Below are 19,172 nucleotides of genomic sequence, written 5' to 3'. Positions count from 1 at the left end.
CCTACGAAACCCAGGCAGAGAGGACCTGCGGGAAGGAGGGAGGAGGACAGTAGGAGTATATTTGTGTGTGTGTGCTAGACCATTGTAGCAGAGCCTGGTCTCCAATTGTCTTGGATCCCCTTGCCATTGGACCAAGACCTTGCTCTGTCAAGCCCGTGTGGTAGCTGGTGTGCAACGGCCACCCCATGTTAAAAGAATTCACGCACAGGCATCTTCCACCCTTTAAAATGAAGTTCGGGACCTGGAACATCATGGACAACCCCAACAGTGACAGACCGGAACGCCGTACTGCTATCGTTGCCCAGGAGCTCAGACGTTTCAACCACCGTCTGCCCCACCTGTGACAGACTGTAGGTCCCGCATTGGACTCATCAGTCACCTGAGAACTCATTTTTAATGTGGAAGCAAATCACCCTCGGTTCCGAGGGACTGCCTAAGAAAAAGAAGATATTAAAAAGCGTACATTTATATGTGATTTCTGTTCGTAAAACCTTACTTCCTATTGTGACATTTTTGTCATACTTTTATGTCAACTTGTCCCCATTATAATTACTATGCCCACATTTGCCTATGTAAACATGTCACACTGTAATGACACCCTCCTGACAATGGTGGTGCTGTAGAGTCTCAATTTTCCAGCTCCCTGCTCCTCAGCCAAACTCCTATGTCCCAGGCAACTGTACTTCACTCCTTCCCAAACTACCACTGCTTTTGCTGTTTAAAAATCAAAATATTAGATACAATTAAGAACAGAATGCATGACTTTAAAACGAGGATGATGTCTGCACACTGTGGTCCAGTTATCACCTGCTCTCTAACCTCACTTCACTTGAAGACTACGCTTAATCTTGACTCCCCATGTGCAATGCCACCGGTGGTCGACTAGTATAATAGCTGAAAAAATGCCAAGGGTTTTTTCATATCCTCCATTTATATCGCACCTTCTCACGCCTCTCAGAAATACCTCAACACTTCACAAACAATGGATTACTTTGGCAGGAAGATCCCAAAAACAACAGTGAGATGAATGACCAGTTAATCAGGTTGTGGCGGTGTTGGTTGAGGGAGGAATACTGGCCAGGTCACTGGAATAGCTCCCTTCTTCTCTTACAATACGGGAGCTTTTAACATTCACGCAAAAGGCAGGATGGACATCTCTTTTAATGCCTATCCGGAGGGCAGGGAGATCACTTCAGGAGTGGATCACCATTCATAACAGCGGCGAAGCTGGATGGAGGAAATCCAGCCCCACAATCTTTTTTTTGCTAAAAGGTACCCCTAAAATGCTTTGTAAAACTGATTACCCTAGTGCTGTACGTATGTGGATTGAGACGATGGTGGTGGGGCTACCTCATTGTCCACATAAAGCAGGACCCAGCTAAGGCCAAGATTGATAGAAGTTAGGCTACCCATTAATGGCTCATCGTGAGTCCCAGTGGATGGAGTGACTGTCCAGACACTGAGAGAAGGTGGGTGATCCAGGGCTAATTGGACACAAAGGGGAGGGTTAGTTTGAAGGCTGGGTTGCAGACGAGCCAAGTGTGATAGCTAGCAGTGCCCTCCGCTGGTTGTTATCTGGAAGGACTCCACAATAAATAATCGACTTCAGAAACACAGCTGGTGAGCGTCCTCTGCCGGACAAGAGGAAGAAGTGGCGACAAGGTTCTGGCTTAAAGGGGCAGGCATGTACAGAAGCCTGACATCGGTAGTGGGGAAAATGCTAGAGTCCATTATAAAAGATGTAATAGCAGAGCACTTGGAAAGCAGTGACAGGATTGGACAAAGTCAACATGGATTTACAAAAGGTAAATCGTGCTTGACTAATCTACGGGAATTTTTTGAGGATGTAACTGGTAAAATAGATAAGGGAGAACCAGTTGATGTGGTGTATTTGGACTTTCAGAAGGCTTTCGATAAGGTCCCGCATAAGAGATTAGCGTGTAAAATTAAGGCACATGGGATTGGGGGCAAGGTATTGACTTGGATAGACAACTGGTTGGCAGATAGAAAGCAAAGAGTTGGAATAAACATGTTGTTTTCCGAGTGGCAGGCAGTGACTAGAGGGGTACCGCAAGGATCGGTCCTAGGACCCCAGCTGTTCACAATATATATTAATGACCTGGACGAGGGAATTGGATGTAATATCTCCAAATTTGCAGACAACACAAAGCTGGGTGGGAGGGTATGCTGTGAGGAGGATGTCGTGAAACTCCAGTACGATTTGGACAGGTTGGGTGATTGGGCAGAAACATGGCAAATGCAATATAATGTGGATAAATGTGAGGTTATCCGCTCTGGTGGCAAAAACAGGAAGGCAGATTATTATTTGAATGGCAATAGATTGGGAGAAGGGGAAGTGCAAAGAGACCTGGGTGTTCTTGTGCACCAGTCGCTGAAAGTAAGCATGCAGGTGCAGCAGGCGGTTAAGAAGGCAAATGGTATGTTGGCCTTCGTAGCAAGAGGGTTCGAGTACAGGAACAAGGATGTCTTGCTGCAGTTGTACAGGGCCTTGGTGAGACCGCACCTTGAGTATTGTGTGCAGTTTTGGTCGCCTTACCTGAGGAAGGATGTTCTTGCCATGGAAGGAGTGCAGCGAAGATTCACCAGGCTGATACCTGGGCTGGCAGGAATGACGTACGAGGAGAGATTGGGTCGATTGGGCTTGTACTCACTGGAGTTTAGAAGATTGAGAGGGGATCTCATTGAAACCTATAAAATTCTGTCAGGCCTGGACAGACTCGATGCAGGAAGGATGTTCCCGATGGCCAGGGAGTCCAGTACTAGGGGTCATAGTCTAAGGATAAGGGGTAAGCCATTTAGGACTGAGATGAGGAGGAACTTCTTCACCCAGAGAGTGGTGAACCTGTGGAATTCTCTACCACAGAAGGCAGTGGAGGCCAATTCATTAAATATATTCAAGAAGGAGTTGGATATATTTCTTAAGGCTAACGGGATCAAGGGATATGGGGAGAAGGCAGGGACAGGGTACTGAATTTGGATGGTCAGCCATGATCTCATTGAATGGCGGAGCAGGCTCGAGGGGCCGAATGGCCTACTCCTGCTCCTATCTTCTATGTCTATGTTTCTATGACAGATTCAAAACTGTTCTGTGGTGAGATCCTACACTGTTTCTTTTGTGAATAGCCAAGCTAATGGGAATCAGCAACATATTTCAAAAATCAACAGAGGTGTTTAGAGAGAGGCTCGATTGGTTCCCCAGTGATTGTAGCTCCAGATTGTACTGATGTGTTTGTCGAACTGAAATTCTTCAGGTTGGAGGTTTCTCCAGCCCTAGAAATGGACGGCCTAATGGATGATACACAGAAGAATGGAGAGAGAATGGAGGAACTGAAGAAAAGGTTAGTGCTGGAATCAGGATTGCAGAGATCGAGAGCTTAGCTGCTTAACAACCGGAAACATTGGCCCCCGATCTTTACTGGGGTGAGATTTCAAAGCAGGAGAGAGGATTTCTGGTCGGGAGTGGGTTTTTTCAACATCATCTCCACCTGGAAGCCAGCCTGATTGACAGTGGGCGGGGGGGGGTGTGGGGGGGTGGGAGGCTGCTGAAAAGGCCGCAGCCCAGGAACAGGGATAGAGATCGCAAGGGTGGGGGGAGGGGGATACAGTGTGGCTTCGAGGGTCGGGGTGTTGGCGAGAGATTGGGGCAGAGATGAGGGCATCGGGAAGGTCGGTGATCACCGGGGGATCAGTGATCGTGGTGCGGTGGGGGTAGGTCCGATCATGGGGGGATCTGATTGTGGGGGGGTCCGATTGCATGGGGGCTCCGATCCCGGGGAATGAAGCAGGTTAGCTTGGGGGCCGGGGGGAAGCACACTTGCTGCTCCTGGCCCATGTAGTGTATGTACCCGTCTACCTTTAAGGGAACTATTGAATGTAACCGTTCACCTTTAAGAGAACTACTTTAGGTGTGGCACTATTTGTTTGGCTTCTGTATACTGTAATACCGACAGTGACCACACCAGTATATAAGTGTTGTGGCAGGATAACTGGGGCAGATTCTTCTGACCTCTGAATAGTAAAGACCTGTTTGTTTGTTACTCCTGAAGTCTGTGTCGTTATTAACCGTACAACCCACAGACTTTACAGTGGCGACGAGTCCGATCGTACCCTGCGGCAAGACTACCAAAGCAAGAAGAGCGTCGAAGAGAGGCAACCGCCCTCGTCGTGCTGCTGGAAGAAAACACAAGGCTGCAGCAGGAGAAAGGTGGAAGACTTTAGCAACAAAAGCTTCCGTCTGCAACAGGCACTGACTACCCTTCTACCACGGTACGGAGTGAGCCGATCAGCAGGGAACAAGGCGGCCGTGGAGACTGTGAGTAGGGGAAGGTGTAGAAGTATCCGGAGGATAAGGGCAGAGCACTCGACCTCGGTCGAGGGGGAGCTGAGCCGGTCAGAAGTCGGGTCCAACGGCGTCGGGTGACAGCCGGACCGCGATCGGCGGGAAAGATCCGGGCGGCGACGAAGCCGCGGAGCGCTGAAACCGAGCGTGTGGGAGAGGCAGAGCCGAGCAAAGGAGGCTGCGCGAGAGCCAGCCCAGCGGCTGAACTGTTCTCCACCAACGGGGTCCCCAGAGCCGGTAGAACCGAACGTGCGGGGGAGAGAGCGACAGAGCCGGGTACGGAGAGAGAGACTGCGCGAGAGCCAGTCCAGCGGCTGAACTGTCCTCCGTTAACGGGGTGTACCCAGCGCCGGTAGAGCCGTGCGGGCGGGAGGAAAAGACAGAGCCGAGTAAGGGGAGTTGTGCGAGAGCTAGCCCAGCGGCTGAACCTGTCCGCTGTGGGGAAAGCGTACCCCTTCCACCAGGAAGAAACGCGGAAAGCCGCCATTAGGCGGAGAAGACGACAGAGGCGGGAAACCGCCATTGAAGTGGGCGGGGAGAGAAAGGAAGAGCGGGAAACCGCCATTTTAGAAATAAACAGATAATAAATAATACTTAAAGAAATACTGTGCTGCTCCAAGGAAAGGAAGATGCCTAAGCGAGGGAATATTAACGATTTTAATTCTGAGATAGAAGACTGGGCCACGTACGTGGAACGCATCGAGATCTATTGTGAAGCCAACAAAATAGAGGAAGACGACAAGGCGATAACATTGTTAAACTCGATGGGCGCAAAGACATACGGGCTCTTGAAGGATTTACTAGCACCAGCTAAACCGGCGGATCAGTCTTTCGAAGAGATTGTGGCTGTTCTGAAGGACCACTTGAACCCCACACCGTTGATATTGGCTGAATGATTCAAATTCTATGCAAGAACGCAACGGAAAGACGAAAGCAACGCAGAATACTTGGTCGAACTGCGTAGGCTAGCGAAATACTGCCAGTTCGGAGGGAATCTGACAGAGGCACTGCGAGACAAGTTCGTAGGTGGATTGTCCAAGGAAGGGACGCAAAAGCGCCTACTCGAAGAGAACGACCTTACACTTGACAGGGCTGTCCTTATAGCCACATCACACGAAGCCGCAGCGAAAGGAACGGCGGAAATGCAACTAAAGGCGGCGGCACTCGGGGTGGACCAAATTACCTCGAGTACAACAAAATGCTATCGTTGTGGGAAGACAACACACGACCAGAATCAATGCTGGTTTAAGAACCAAGAATGTAGGAAATGTGGCAAAGTGGGTCACATCGCTAAGGTATGCCGGTCAGGGAAGAAGACCAACAACCAAAGGAAGCCATCACAAGAAAAGTACAACAAGGTATACAAGGGGGCTGAGAAGAGTTCAGACGAACAGAATCCAGACTCAGATCCAAACGGCCAGGAGCTGGGTAGTCTGAGTATCCACCATGTGAGTAAGGAAGCTGACCTACAAACTATCTGGGTCATGCTAAAAATAGCTGGAGTCCAAGTGAAAATGGAGTTGGACACTGGATCAGCTGTATCAGTCATAAATCGAAGGGATTACCACCGGCTATTCCCACACATACCCTTAAGAGATACCAAGTTCGTATTGCAGACATACACGGGGCATAAAGTATACCCCATGGGAAAAATAAGAGTCAAGGTGAGAGATAGGGGTAAAGTACACCCAAGAATGAACTTGTACGTACTACCTGAGGGAGGACCACCACTTCTAGGACGGGAGTGGATCAAGAAAATAGACATGGAATGGCACTACCTACAAGCAATGACGAGTGAGGACTCGGTGCAGACAAGCAGCTCAGACTCTGAGCCGGAAGACGATAAGTCCAGCCCATGTATGAAAAACAAGGTTAACATGAACTCACTGACTAAGGCTGGAAAAACGATGGCGTGCATAAAGACAGAGAATTCTGAGTCTGTTCAAGTTACAGACATATGCATTACGGAGGAACATCGGGCTCGAACTCAACATTATTTCAAAGTACGACAACAATTAGAACAATTAAGTTACCGTCTCGTACAAGAGATGAAAACAATGAAAAAGTTCTATGACACCGAATGGGAGAGTCTGGAAAGACAACAGAACCTGCTGGCTCAAGCAGAGAGCGACCATAGAGCCATCGTGACCAATTACCGATCACATCTCCCTTATGATGTTCAGGAGTTAGAATATTTGCATGATCTAGAGATACAGCATAAAGGCAAACCACGCTTCACTGAGGATTTTGTTCTGCAATTGGAGACGGAGCTAGTGCAGGCAAGGTTAAGAGAAGCTGAATCGCAGTGTGCACTTAAAGAGATGCAAAAAAAAATCTTGGACATGGAAAAGAGAAACGCTTCTTTACCTGATGTGAATAATGTGGCCATGTTGCAAGAGGAGCTTATAGGGGCGAAACTGAAAGAAGCTAAGCAAAGGATGTTGGAACTTGAAACACAGAACCAAATCAGCAGTAACCAGCTATGTCGAGCAGAGAAGGAGTGCTATGGTCTACATGAGAAGGTGCAATATCTCTCAGCCCAGAATAAGGGTCTACTCACTCAGTTAAATGAAAGTAAACGGAAAATGGCTGAGATAGACTGCAAGAATAAAGAAGATTTGATGGCAGTGAGACTTCAAGAGGCAGATAGCATAGCAGCCTTGGCTGAACTCCAACAGGAAATTGCGAAAGAAGCAAATGAAGAGGAATCTTCAGGAAGCCAGGATTTTATTCCAGTTCTTCTCTACGACTCCTTACAAGCAGAGTGTGAGAAGTTGAAAGAACAGTATGAACAGGCCCAGGCTACAATTCTGGAGGGGATTAACTCGGCAACCTCCGAAAAGCTAGTTTCAGTAGAAGCATATGAACAACTAAAGGTTGAACATGAGCAAGAAGTCCAAAGGCTGCAGGAAATTCTTGATGAGCTCAAGGCCAAGATAGACTCATCGGTAGAAGTTCCATCCATAGATGAGAATTTAGAGGTGAAAGACATGGCAGAACATGAAAGACAAGATGTCCAAGAACTCATAAAAATATTGAAGGAAACCCAAGTCAAATATGAGGCGGCAATGACCGAGGTTCAACGACTTGAAGAACAAATTCAACTGGGAATCCTTTCAGTGGAAGGAAAGGAAACTGTAAGAAACACAGAGACTGTAAGAATGGGCCCTGAACATGAGCTAGGGAGCATCAAGGCGCAACTTCTTCGAGCGCTTGAAACCAAAGTACAAGAGGAAAGGAAGGTGAAAGCATTGGAGGGAAAGGTGGATGAAATGGAGAAGACTCTGATCCACAGAGTCCCCGTGGAAGAGTTAACGGTCAGCCAACTCCTTCACATGCTGAGAGACAAGACTCCACAATGGGAACACGAGCTTCAATCTTCAAAGGGAAGGAATTCGGAGCTCCCAAAAGTTACGGAAATAACTGAGGTGGCAACACAGATTTTGTATTACAGTTTACTCTATGAAGAGTTCGTTGAATCACGTCAATGTGAACAGAAGAATGTTGAAACAGCTGCTTCAGTAGAAGGATTAAATAGCCTGATAACGCAATCCCCGATGGAAGGGAAGGTATTGAACTCACAAATGAGGTCAGTAGTGAAGGAATGGCAGACAACCCAGGAAGAGCGGAATGAAATTGAATGCATGAAGAAGTCTTTTCAAGAAAGATGTCTAGGGAAGGAACCACAGTCAGCTAACGTCCAGATGGGTAAGGAGGAAGTAGAAGGCCCTCTCGCTGGCCTAACTCAGGACGAACCCGAGTATTACCATGACCTGTTGAGTGACACTGAATATTACGAGCATCTGGTCTGCTCAGTTTGTGATGAAAACTCCCAAAGTGCTGAAATCCGGATGAAGCACTTCAGGTCTAAGGAACATAGAGAGTTGGTGGCGCTACAGCTGGCAGCCGAGAAAGGAGCTCCGAGAGTTTCAAAAAGGCAGAAAAGAAAAAGAAGAAGCAGAAGATAATAACCGTCTAAAATATTATCACTTCTACCATCTCAGGCGGGACACTACGAAAGGAGCTAAATTAGTTGAAAAACCGGAAATTATCAAGACAGCCAGTTGGTTGTAAAAGTCCGCACTGCTGGTTCAACAGGACGAAAGTTCAAGCTGTTACGTCAAGAAAAAGGCTATGGAGGAGTCACGCTAGCCATGTGAACCGGCTACACCAAAGAGATGCTGTTCGGAACGAGTCAAGATCAGAGACTGAATCTATGAACTGTTCCCACCGAGATTATATCTGTAAATTGTTTTATAGGAAGTTGAAGATATGTATGTTTAACGGGGACTCTGTAAGTAATAAGCTAAAAAGGGAGGATTGTAGTGTATGTACCCGTCTACCTTTAAGGGAACTATTGAATGTAACCGTTCACCTTTAAGAGAACTACTTTAGGTGTGGCACTATTTGTTTGGCTTCTGTATACTGTAATACCGACAGTGACCACACCAGTATATAAGTGTTGTGGCAGGATAACTGGGGCAGATTCGCCCTGACCTCTGAATAGTAAAGACCTGTTTGTTTGTTACTCCTGAAGTCTGTGTCGTTATTAACTGTACAACCCACAGACTTTACAGCCCACAAGCTGGAAAGGCACTTCCAGCCTGTTCCTGTTCCATGCACCAGTCCTCCCTTTAGCACCCGGGGAAACCCGGCCAGCCAGCGTTAAAGCTGGACAAGAGATAAAATCTGAGGCACACATCCTCATTCAAATATTTAAATCAGCAACCTGCCTCCTGGGAGCGGGCTGGTTGCCTGTCCCCCATCCCACCACCGTTAACACTGGAAGTGGGCTGGCCCGAGGCGGGTTTGACAATTTTTAAATTTTCACATCCCACCCGAAACCCACCCGTTTTGCGGGGTTAGAATTACCCCCAAAGATGCTGCCTGACCTGCTGAGTGTTTCCAGCATTTTCTGTTTTTATTTCTGATTTCCAGCATCCGCAGTATTTGGCTTTTGACTCACGTGCTTACTTGATGTAGCACGGGAATACACAGCTAATAGACTACCAACACCTGACAATTTATGTGCAAGATCCTTGATCAGAACCAAGTAAAATTGGTTCCACATCCCCAATGGCCCAGTGAGGCTATGCCGACTGGGACTGGCCCAGGCCTGATCTCCGACTGTGCGGAGTTAGCTGGCGTCCAACTGGACAGCGGTAACAGGGCTACAGTACCTCTGGGATTGGAAATGGGAAATCAGCCAGGGTTCCCCACTGCTGATTGCTATCCGGCAAACTCTGCTGGAAGCGGATCTGTGTTGATGTTATGAAAGCAGATGATTGGCTGATGCCCCTTGTGGTCAAATAGCCTACCAACACTAACTGTCAAAGCTCACACATGATTAATGGGTCAGGTACCAGGGAGGGACCAGCATTCAAAGAACTAAAGCCAATGCCTTTAAGAGGAGTGGGAAGAAAAAGAAAATTGTTCTAATTTTTATCCAGTAAAAATGAATGCACCAGAGGACTGACGGTTCCACCCGGCTAATGCAACTTATATCTTTAAGAAACAAATTGTCTACTATTTAGCAGTTTTGATTTAATGAAATCTTTACCTTTTTTTAATAAATTGCTGGTGTCCTGTATTTATTCTTAATTCTTCACACGGTCTTGTGTGGATGAAACTGGTATTGTCCCCCTCTCCCTCAAATCTGCCGTCATCACCCCTCTCCTCAAAAAAACAACCCTTGACCCTTCCGTCCTTGTAAACTACCGCCCCATCTTCAACCTCCCTTTCCTCTCTGAAATCCTGGAACATGTTGTCGCCTCCCAAATCCATGCCCATCTTTCCCGCAACTCCATGTTTGAATCCCTCCAATCAGGTTTCCGCCCTTGCCACAGTACCAAAACGGCTCTCATCAAAGTCACAAATGACATTCTTTGTGACTGTGACAAAGGTGTAAGCTATCCCTCCTCGTCCTTCTTGTCCTGTCTGCAGTCTTTGACATGGTTGACCACTCCATCCTTCTCCAACGCCTCTCCACCGTCGTCCAGCTGGGTGGGACTGCACTCGCCTGGTTCCTTTCAGGAAAGTGGTAGATGGAGTTTAATACAGAGAAGTGTGAGGTGATGCATTTTGGCAGAAGGAACAGGGAGAGGCAATATGCACTTAATGGCACAGTTTTAAAGAGTGTGCAGGGACAAAGGGACCTGGGAGTTAATGTGCATAGGTCCCTGAAGGTAGCAGGACATATTGGGAGAGTGGTTAGCAAAGCATATGGGATCTTGGGCTTCATAAATAGAGGTATTGAGTACAAAAGTAGAGAAGTTATGCTGAATCTTTATAAAGCGCTGGTTAGGCCACAACTGGAGTATTGCATCCAGTTCTGGTCACCACACTTTAGGAAGGATGTGAAGGCCCTTGAGAGGGTGTAGAGGAGATTTACCAGAAGGGTTCCGGGGATTGGGGGATCTTAGCTACAAGGACAGGTTGGAGAAGCTGGATTTATGTTCATTGGAGCAAAGGAGGTTGAGGGGTGATTTGATAGAGGTGTACAAGATTATGACGCGTTTGGATAGGGTAGACGGGGAAAGGCTTTTCCCACTAGTTGATGGTACAAGGACTAGGGGACACAGATTTAAGGTTTTGGGCAAGAGATATAGGGGGGACGTGAGGAAAAACTTTTTTACGCAGCGAGTGGTGAGGACCTGGAACTCGCTGCCGACAGAAGTGGTGGAAGCGGAGACACTTCTGTTGCCTAGGCCCTAAGCTCTGGAATTCCCTCCCTAAACCTCTCCGTCTCGCTACCTCTCTTTCCTCCTTTAAGTCGCTCCTTAAAATCCATCTCTTTGACCAAGCTTTTGGTCACATGCACTAATTTCTCCTTATGTGGCTCGGTGTCAAATTTCTTTGTCTTTTAATACTCCTGTGAAGCGCCTTGGGATGTTTTACTATGTTAAAGGTGCTATATAAATACAAGTTGTTGTTGTTTACAATAACCCCACAGTAGTAATAGAGATAACCAATTGCAAACATAGTGGGAAGATTTCCTGAAATTGCTATTTCGAGCAAAACCTTGAAAATTTTGTAAAGCAATGTGTGCTCAGAGGAAATTGACTCCTTGTATATGGAGTTGATTTTCACAGCCTCCTGCCCAGCAGGAACAGGATGATAATGGCAGTGTACCACCTGCTGTCCTCTTCCCAGTCCCAGTCTGGCCACTGCTGTTCTCGCCGGGGCCTTTCACCTGTTTCAGGCGGGAACCTACTTTTAGTACAGTCCCCGCTGCTTACAGTGGGCGCGTCAGTGTTAACGCGATTTCCCCTCTATACACGGTGGATGGTTAATGGTTCCATTAAAAGCCCGTTAATCTCCCCCATCGCTGATTAACTCTCCTGTATTAATCAGGAACACGGGAGGCACTGCTGGAACCCAGCGCTCTATAATTCCAACCCACTCACGCTATTCCCTGGTGCAATGCACACTAATCATTCTGTAAAATTTTTGCACGATTCTCACACTGACAGGACATGGCAAAGAACCACGAACTCCTCACTGGCGCTTCCAGACTGATGCTGTCTGCAGAGATCAGTCAACTTCGCCCAGCTTCTCTTCACCTGAATTCCTCGTCTGGCTCCACACAAAGAAGCATAACAGGTAATTGCAGCTTAACAAGGTGCGAACTACTCACTGAACACCTGTTTCTGCCCGAAATAACCGACGCTGTTAGCGCCAACTTGGTCATTTACAATAACGGTAATGACAAATTGCCCCGCCTCCAAGGCCGCCAAGTCATCTGGAGTGGCCAAGGCTGGCGCCGCCGCCGCTCCTCCTTCCGGGTCTAGCCGCGCCCCCGCTCAATCGAACGCTACCGGGGCGCGGTCGTCGTCGGAGGCCAACGACATCCAGGCCTCCGGCGGGGGGGAGGAGGGAGGTCCGGTCAGAAAGAAGGCGCGGGACAAGACCAGAAACCGTAGGGTGGGTCCCCCCGCGGAGGGCGTCCCCCTGAATTTGGAGGCCCTGACGCCCGAGCGCGTAATCGCGATAATCGCGGAGTGCGGAGGTGGGGGGGACCTCGTGCCCGAGCCTGTGGCCGCGACCGCCGAGGCGGTCACGCCAGTACCTGCGGCCGGGCTCGGGCCCGGGGGACCCAAAGAACTCGCTCCACCAGGGGGAGCAGGGGAGGCCCCTGAAGAAATGGAGGCCTCCCTTTACCCCTCCGCGCTCAAAAGAAGGCGCGACTCCCTGGACGAGGAGGAGGACCGGGAGGTGGAAGGTCCCTCCGGTCGGGGGGAGTCGTCGCCCGCCGCGGGCGCTGCGCCCCACCCCACCGCTAACACCATCGGCGAACGGCAGGGGTCGCCTGTCCCTGGGGAGGCTGAGGCAGAAGCGTCTGCCCAGCTCGTGCCTCCCGGGGATGGGGACGAGACCCTGCCCGTGGGGGGGGTCGCGGAACAACCCACGGCGGTTATAGATCCATTGCTGGTGGCATTGCCCCTCGACGGGTCGGGCGGCCAGGGGACCGGGTCGGGCGAGTCGTCTGAGGACGAGCTCGCCCAGAACGACCCGGATTTTTCCCAGGTGCTGCTCGACCTCGTCGAGGTATGTAAAAATTTCACCCCCTCTGCTGGGTCGGAGGCCGGTGGTGTCGCAGAGGAGGGCCCTCGGTCTGTGTCTCCGGCGCCGGGCGACTTGGAGGTGGCCCGGTTTTCGTATTCTCCGGTCTCTCCGACCTCTCCGGCCGTTCCGGCGCCTGGGGCGGAGGGGGTCTCCGAACCGCCGCCGTCTTCTGGCCCGGCCCCCCTAGAGGAGCCCAGGGAGAAATCCTCCGCTACCGATCCTGGGGGTGGGATCCGGGCGGAGGCGGGGCCGGCCGTCACGGCCGAGCCGCCCAATGCGCACTGCGTGGCGGACGGTTTGGCCGACGGTGGCGACCCCCCGGAGGAGGACGGGGACTCGGTGGTAGGGGCGGAGGAGGATCTAGATGCCGTCGCCGAGGAGGCGATGGATGACCTCGCGCCCCTCGCCGGGACCCCCCTCGATCTCATTCCCATCAGGGACCTCCGGGACTTTGTGGCCACGTGCCAGGGTCGCCGCACCACCCGGCGGGCCCTCGACAGATGGTCGGAGCTGGCGCTGCTCATCGGGTCGGCCCGCGTCGCCTACAGGACTATGGGCGAGGACGCGGGCGCGGACCCACTCGGGCTGCGTCGGTTCCGGCTGTTTCTCACTGGGCTGCTGAGGAAGTGGCGGTCGACTAGCGGCCGCCCTTCCTTACCCCGTTAGTCATAAGTAGGGGATGGTTGTGCTTCTGAAATGAAGATAACCATAGCCAGCCTCAACGTCAACGGCAGCAGGGATGCTAGCCGCAGATTTAATAACTTTTCGGTCCTTCGGGACGGGAAGTATGCGGTGTGCTTCCTGCAAGAAACCCACACCGTTCCGGGAGACGAGGCCACGTGGCTCCTGGAGTGGCAAGGAGGGGTCAACATGAGTCACCTCTCCAGTGTTTCCAGTGGGGTGGCTATCTTGTTGGCCCCGCATTTTCAGCCGGAGATCTTGGGGGTCAAGGAGCTCGTGCCGGGCCGCTTGCTCCAGGTCACTGTTCGCCTGGGGGGCGTGCCGTTCCATCTAGTGAACGTGTACGCCCCTCAGGCTGGTGCGCAGCAAGCGCGCTTCTTTGAAGAAGTGTCCACTCTTTTGGGCTCCATCGACGCGGGCGAGTGCGTCATCCTCGGGGGGGATTTTAATTGTACCCTCGAGGCGAGGGACCGCACGGGTACCCAGCCGTGCCCGGCGGCGATGGGGAAGCTGAGGGACCTGGTCGGGTCCCTCGACTTGGTGGACGTCTGGCGTAATCTCCATCCCGACTCCAGCGCCTTCACTTTTGTGAGGTCTGGGGGAGGAGCGTCCAGGATCGACCGCCTCTACATTTCCCGGGCATACGTCTCCTGCGTTCCGACGGCTTCCGTGCGGCCGGTGCCGTGCACGGACCACCACCTGGTGTGGGCGGAGCTCGTGCCGCTGCGCGCCGGGGGGGGGTCCGCGTACTGGCACTTTAACAACCTGCTGCTGGAGGACGCGCGGTTCCGGGATTCGTTCGGTCGGTTCTGGGCCGGCTGGAGAAGGAAGCAGGGGGGCTTCCCCTCCTTGAGGCTATGGTGGGATGTGGGCAAGGCTCACATCCGTCTCTTCTGTCAGGAGTACGCGAAGGGGTCGACCAAGAGGCGGGAGGCCCGGGTCGGGCAGTTGGAGAAGGAGGTGCTCGACCTGGAGTCCCGTCTCGGTCAAGTAGCCGAGGACCCGGCCCTGCGGCTGGCGTACGAAGAGAAGAAGGGCGCGCTGAAGGACCTGCAGCTCGTCGGGTCCCGAGGCGCGTACGTGAGGTCGCGGATCCAGTTCCTGCGGGACCTGGACCACGGCTCCCCCTTCTTCTACTCGCTGGAAAAAAGACGGGGGGTCCGTAAGCAGCTTTTGGAGCTGCTGGCCGACGACGGATCTCCGGTCTCGGATCCGGAGGGAATCTGCGCGGAGACCCGCGCCTATTACGGGGCTCTGTTCTCTCCGGATCCGTCCAGCGAGGACGCGCGCAGAGTTTTGTGGGAGGACCTGCCGAAGGTCGGCCTGGAGGGCGCCGAAAAATTGGACGCTCCTCTGAGTTTGGAGGAGCTGTCCGGCGCCCTCCGCCAGCTCTCTAGGGGGAAGTCCCCGGGGCTGGACGGGCTGACCGTGGAGTTCCACAGGGCGTTCTGGGGCGTCCTGGGGGGCGACTACGTGCGGGTCCTGGGGGAATGTTTGGCGACCGGGGAGATGCCCCTCTCGTGGCGCAGGGCGGTGATTGAAAAAAAAGTCTGTCGGTCGCCTTCCTTTCCCTGGATCAGGAGAAGGCGTTCAACAGGGTGGATCACGAGTATCTTTTCGGGACTTTGCGCGCATTCGGGTTCGGGACGCATTTCGTCGCCCGGATCCGACTTCTGTATGCTGTCGCGGAGTGTCTGATTAAAGTTAACGGGTCCTTGACGGCGCCCCTTCGCTTCGGGAGGGGGGTGCGTCAGGGATGCCCCATGTCCGGCCAGTTATATGCCATTTGCGTGGAGCCTTTCCTGCGCCTCTTGCGGAAGAGGTTGGCGGGATTGGCTCTGCAAGGGCCGGGCATGGAGGTGGTCCTCTCGGCTTACGCCGATGACGTGCTCCTCATGGTCACGGATCCCGTTGACTTGCGGAGGATGCGGGAATGCCAGCAGATTTACTCGGACGCATCCTCTGCCAGGATCAACTGGGGGAATTGTTCTGGACTCCTGGTGGGTCAGTGGCAGGTGGACTCTCTGCCGGAGGAGTTCAGGCCCTTCGCCTGGAGTACGACGCACCTCCTCTACTTGGGAGTCTACCTCAGCCCGGCCGAGGATGCCTGGCCGGCGAACTGGCACGAGCTGGAGGCCAAAGTCACCGCTCGCTTAGGACGCTGGACAGGATTGCTCCGAGTGTTGTCCTACAGGGGTCGGGCGTTGGTCATAAACCAACTGGTGGCCGCCATGTTGTGGTACCGGTTGGTTACTCTGATCCCCCCCCCTGCGTTTGTCGCCAAGATACAGAAGAAGCTCGTCGACTTCTTCTGGAACAACAGGATACACTGGGTCGCTGCCGTGGTTCTGAGTCTCCCGCTTAGGGAGGGCGGTCAGGCGCTGGTGTGCCTTCGCACCCAGGCTGCGACTTTCCGTCTTCAGACGCTGCAGAGATACCTGTACGTCGAGAATCCTCCCAGATGGTGTGCGCTGGCGACGTATTTCTTCCGCCAGCTGCACGGCCTCAATTACGACATGCAGCTCCTGTTTCTGGAAGTGGGCAGCAGGCGTGCCAGCCTGCAGGAGCTGCCTGTCTTTTACCAGGAACTGCTATGGGTTTGGAACTCCGTCGCCTCCAGGCGGAGCTCTCCCCCGTCAGGAATGGCGGCTGTCCTTCGAGAGCCGCTGTTCAGGAATCCGCACCTCCGCGTCCGTGAGTTCGGGTGGCTGGCGGAGCGGAGGGCTGTGCCTGGCAGGGTGACTAGAGTCGGGGACCTACTCGATGGCGGAGGAGCGGGCTGGATGGCGCCGGAGGAGTTGGCGCGGCGTATGTCGTGGGGCAACGTCCGGCTCGCGGTCGATGCCATCGAGGCGGTGAAGGCGAGGTTGCGCCCCGGCGCCACGAGGTGTATCGAGGTGGCTCAAGCACGTGGGGCGATCCCGCCCGAGCTTACTCCCGTTCGGACGGAATTCCTTATCGGCGCCCTGCCCCAAAGCTCCCCTAGGGGTTTGGTGCCTCACAACTTGAGCCGTCTCGAGGAGATGCCCTCCGTGCCTTTCCATTCTGCGCGGAGGGGTTTCCTGTACGGGCTGCTCTTGCACACCTTCCACTTTGCCATCTTCGCCTGCCGTCCGGACACGCCGTGGCGTGCCGTTTTACCTTCCGGCGGAGGCGGAGGTCCCCAATGGGGGGCTCTCTATGCGGGAGTCTTCCCTTGTTCTATTGGGGACTTGGCCTGGAGGGTGTTGCACAGAGCAGTCCCGTGCAATAGGTTTTTAAGTAGGTTCACGGACTCCCGGGCCGCCTGTTTGTTCTGCGGTCTGGAGGAGTCCGTGTTCCATGTTTATGTTGAGTGTGGGAGGTTGCAGCCGCTCTTCCACTATTTGAAGGGGCTGCTCCTCAAATTTTGGTTGCACTTCAGTCCCACGCTCTTGATCTACGGTCACCCGGTGCGGAGGGGAGCGGGCAGGTCGGAGGACCTCCTCGTGGGCCTGCTCCTGGGCCTGGCCAAGAAAGCCATTAATTGGTCCAGGCAGCGGGCGGCCGAGGGGGTCGTCCGGCCGGATTGCCTCCCTCTCTTCCGCGGCCATGTTCGCGGCCGGGTGGCCCTGGAGATGGAGCACGCGGTGTCCGCCGGCGAGCTCGAGCTCTTTCGTGACCGGTGGGCGCCGCGGGGACTGGAGTGCGTAATCGATTTAAGGGGCCAAATTTTAATTTGATTAATCGGGTTTATTTAAAGGGTTTATTGGTTTAATGGTTTTTTTTTTGGGTCTATAAAAAAAAAGAGGACAAATTGGCTAGTGCTATTTACCCAATTTAAACGTGTGCATTTAAGTGATAGGGATTGTATACTAATCAGGGTCCTGTGACGTACATAGGATCCCAATGTGATTTTGAGGTACCATTGGGCGGAGATGGGACCATGCACACTACACTCATTGGAACCAGGCATGCAGCAGCCTCACCAGCGGTCCTTAAAGGAACTGCTGCATACTGCTCAGAAAAAATTAAGTACAAGTTTTTGAAGAGATTTCTGTGGGGCCAGAAGGAGCAGGAAAGTCACATTAATGAGGATATATGATAGACTGCCAGACAAAGGAAAGGAAGTTGTAGGTGAAATTTGCAGAGGGGCATGTGTTATGATAAGAGTTATAATTTTAGGAGATTTTAACTATCAAAAGTTAGGCTGAGATAGGAGAAATGTTTGTGGAAAGGAAATTGAGTTTTTTTGCAGTGTGTTCAGGATTGTTTTCTCAGTCGGTATATTGCTATTCCAACAAGGAAGGCAGCATTGCTTGACCCTGGTTCTGTATAATTAAGCAGAGCGAGTAGACAACCCAGAAGTAGGGCAATGATCACAATATAATTAGGTTCAGTGTAAGAGTTGGAAAAGGAAAATGAAAAGCTGAGGGCCAGGTGTACTTGACTGGAAAAAGCAAATTGTAACGAGTTAATAAGAGACATTGCCCAAACAAAATGGAAGGAAAAGCTGGCAAATAGAATCTCAGATCAGTAATGGGAAAGGTGCAAATCAGGCACATTCCAGTAAGGACAATGGCAGTGCACCGAAGGTTGGGGTCCTAAAGGTGAATAAGGGGAAGTAGATCAAATTTGAAACAGAAAAAAGAACCGACGCAGATAATAAAAATGAAAGGCAGGACAAATATAGAGCATAGATAGGAAAACTACAACAAGGAAGACTAGAAAAGCTAGGAGGATGTATGTACAAAAATGAGCAAAAAGAACAAAAGAGGCAACAACTAGCCATCTTTGTACAGGTATATTATTCTTAATAGGAAAAGCCAGGTAGATGCAGAGCCACCAAGAGACAAGGAAGCAAACTTGTATTTGAGAGTCAGGGAATAGAGTGATACTAAATGAGTATGTTGGTTTCAATGAGGAGGTGGATGTTGAGATGTAGAACCATCAGAGGTAGATGGGTGGAGGGGAACTTTACTATGTAAATAGTATTAAAGAAGTTGCTCAACCTTAAGGTAGGCAACTCATCAGGACTGCATGGTTTACAGCTATGAATCATTAGGGAAGCTAGGGAGGAATAGCAGAGGCTTTGACTATAATTTTCCAAAATTCAGTAGAAGAGAAAATTGTGCCAAAATATGCCATCCTATTCAAAACAGGAGATGAGGACAAGGCAGAAAATTATAGTCTAGTTAGTCTTATTTCAGTTATTAGTAAACCACTCGAGTCTATAATATCTAAAAACAAAGGAATAAAAGGGCCAAATAGAATGTATGAGAATAGATTAGCAGCTAACATAAAAGAGAAACCAAAAGTCTTTTATAAACATATAAATAGTAAAAAGGTAGTCAAAGGAAGGGTGGGACTGATTAGGAACCAAAAGGGAGATCTTCTTGGGGAGGCAGAGGGCTTGGCTGAGGTTCTAAATGAGTACTTTGCAATTGTCTTCACTAGAGAAGAGGATGCTGCCAATGTAGCAGTAGAGGAGGAGGTCGTAGCAATATTGGATAGGATTAAAATAGATAAAAATAGGAGCTACTTAAAAAGTTGGCAGACCTCAAAGTAGAACAGTCACTTGGTCCAGATCTTAGAATCATAGAATCAT

The 19,172-nt window shown here is 51.3% G+C and overlaps 1 pseudogene; it reads left to right on the top strand.

The window, feature by feature from the left end:
* The first annotated feature begins 3,297 nt into the window (after positions 1-3,297).
* Positions 3,298-19,172, top strand: part of LOC147113058 (uncharacterized) — a 52,112-nt pseudogene continuing 36,237 nt past the window's right edge.

The sequence above is a fragment of the Somniosus microcephalus genome, chromosome 9 (assembly GCF_052327205.1).
Source record: "Somniosus microcephalus isolate GS21.2 chromosome 9, FLI_Smic_1.0, whole genome shotgun sequence".
NCBI lineage: Eukaryota > Metazoa > Chordata > Chondrichthyes > Squaliformes > Somniosidae > Somniosus > Somniosus microcephalus.
This window is presented reverse-complemented; position numbering and strand designations above follow the sequence as displayed.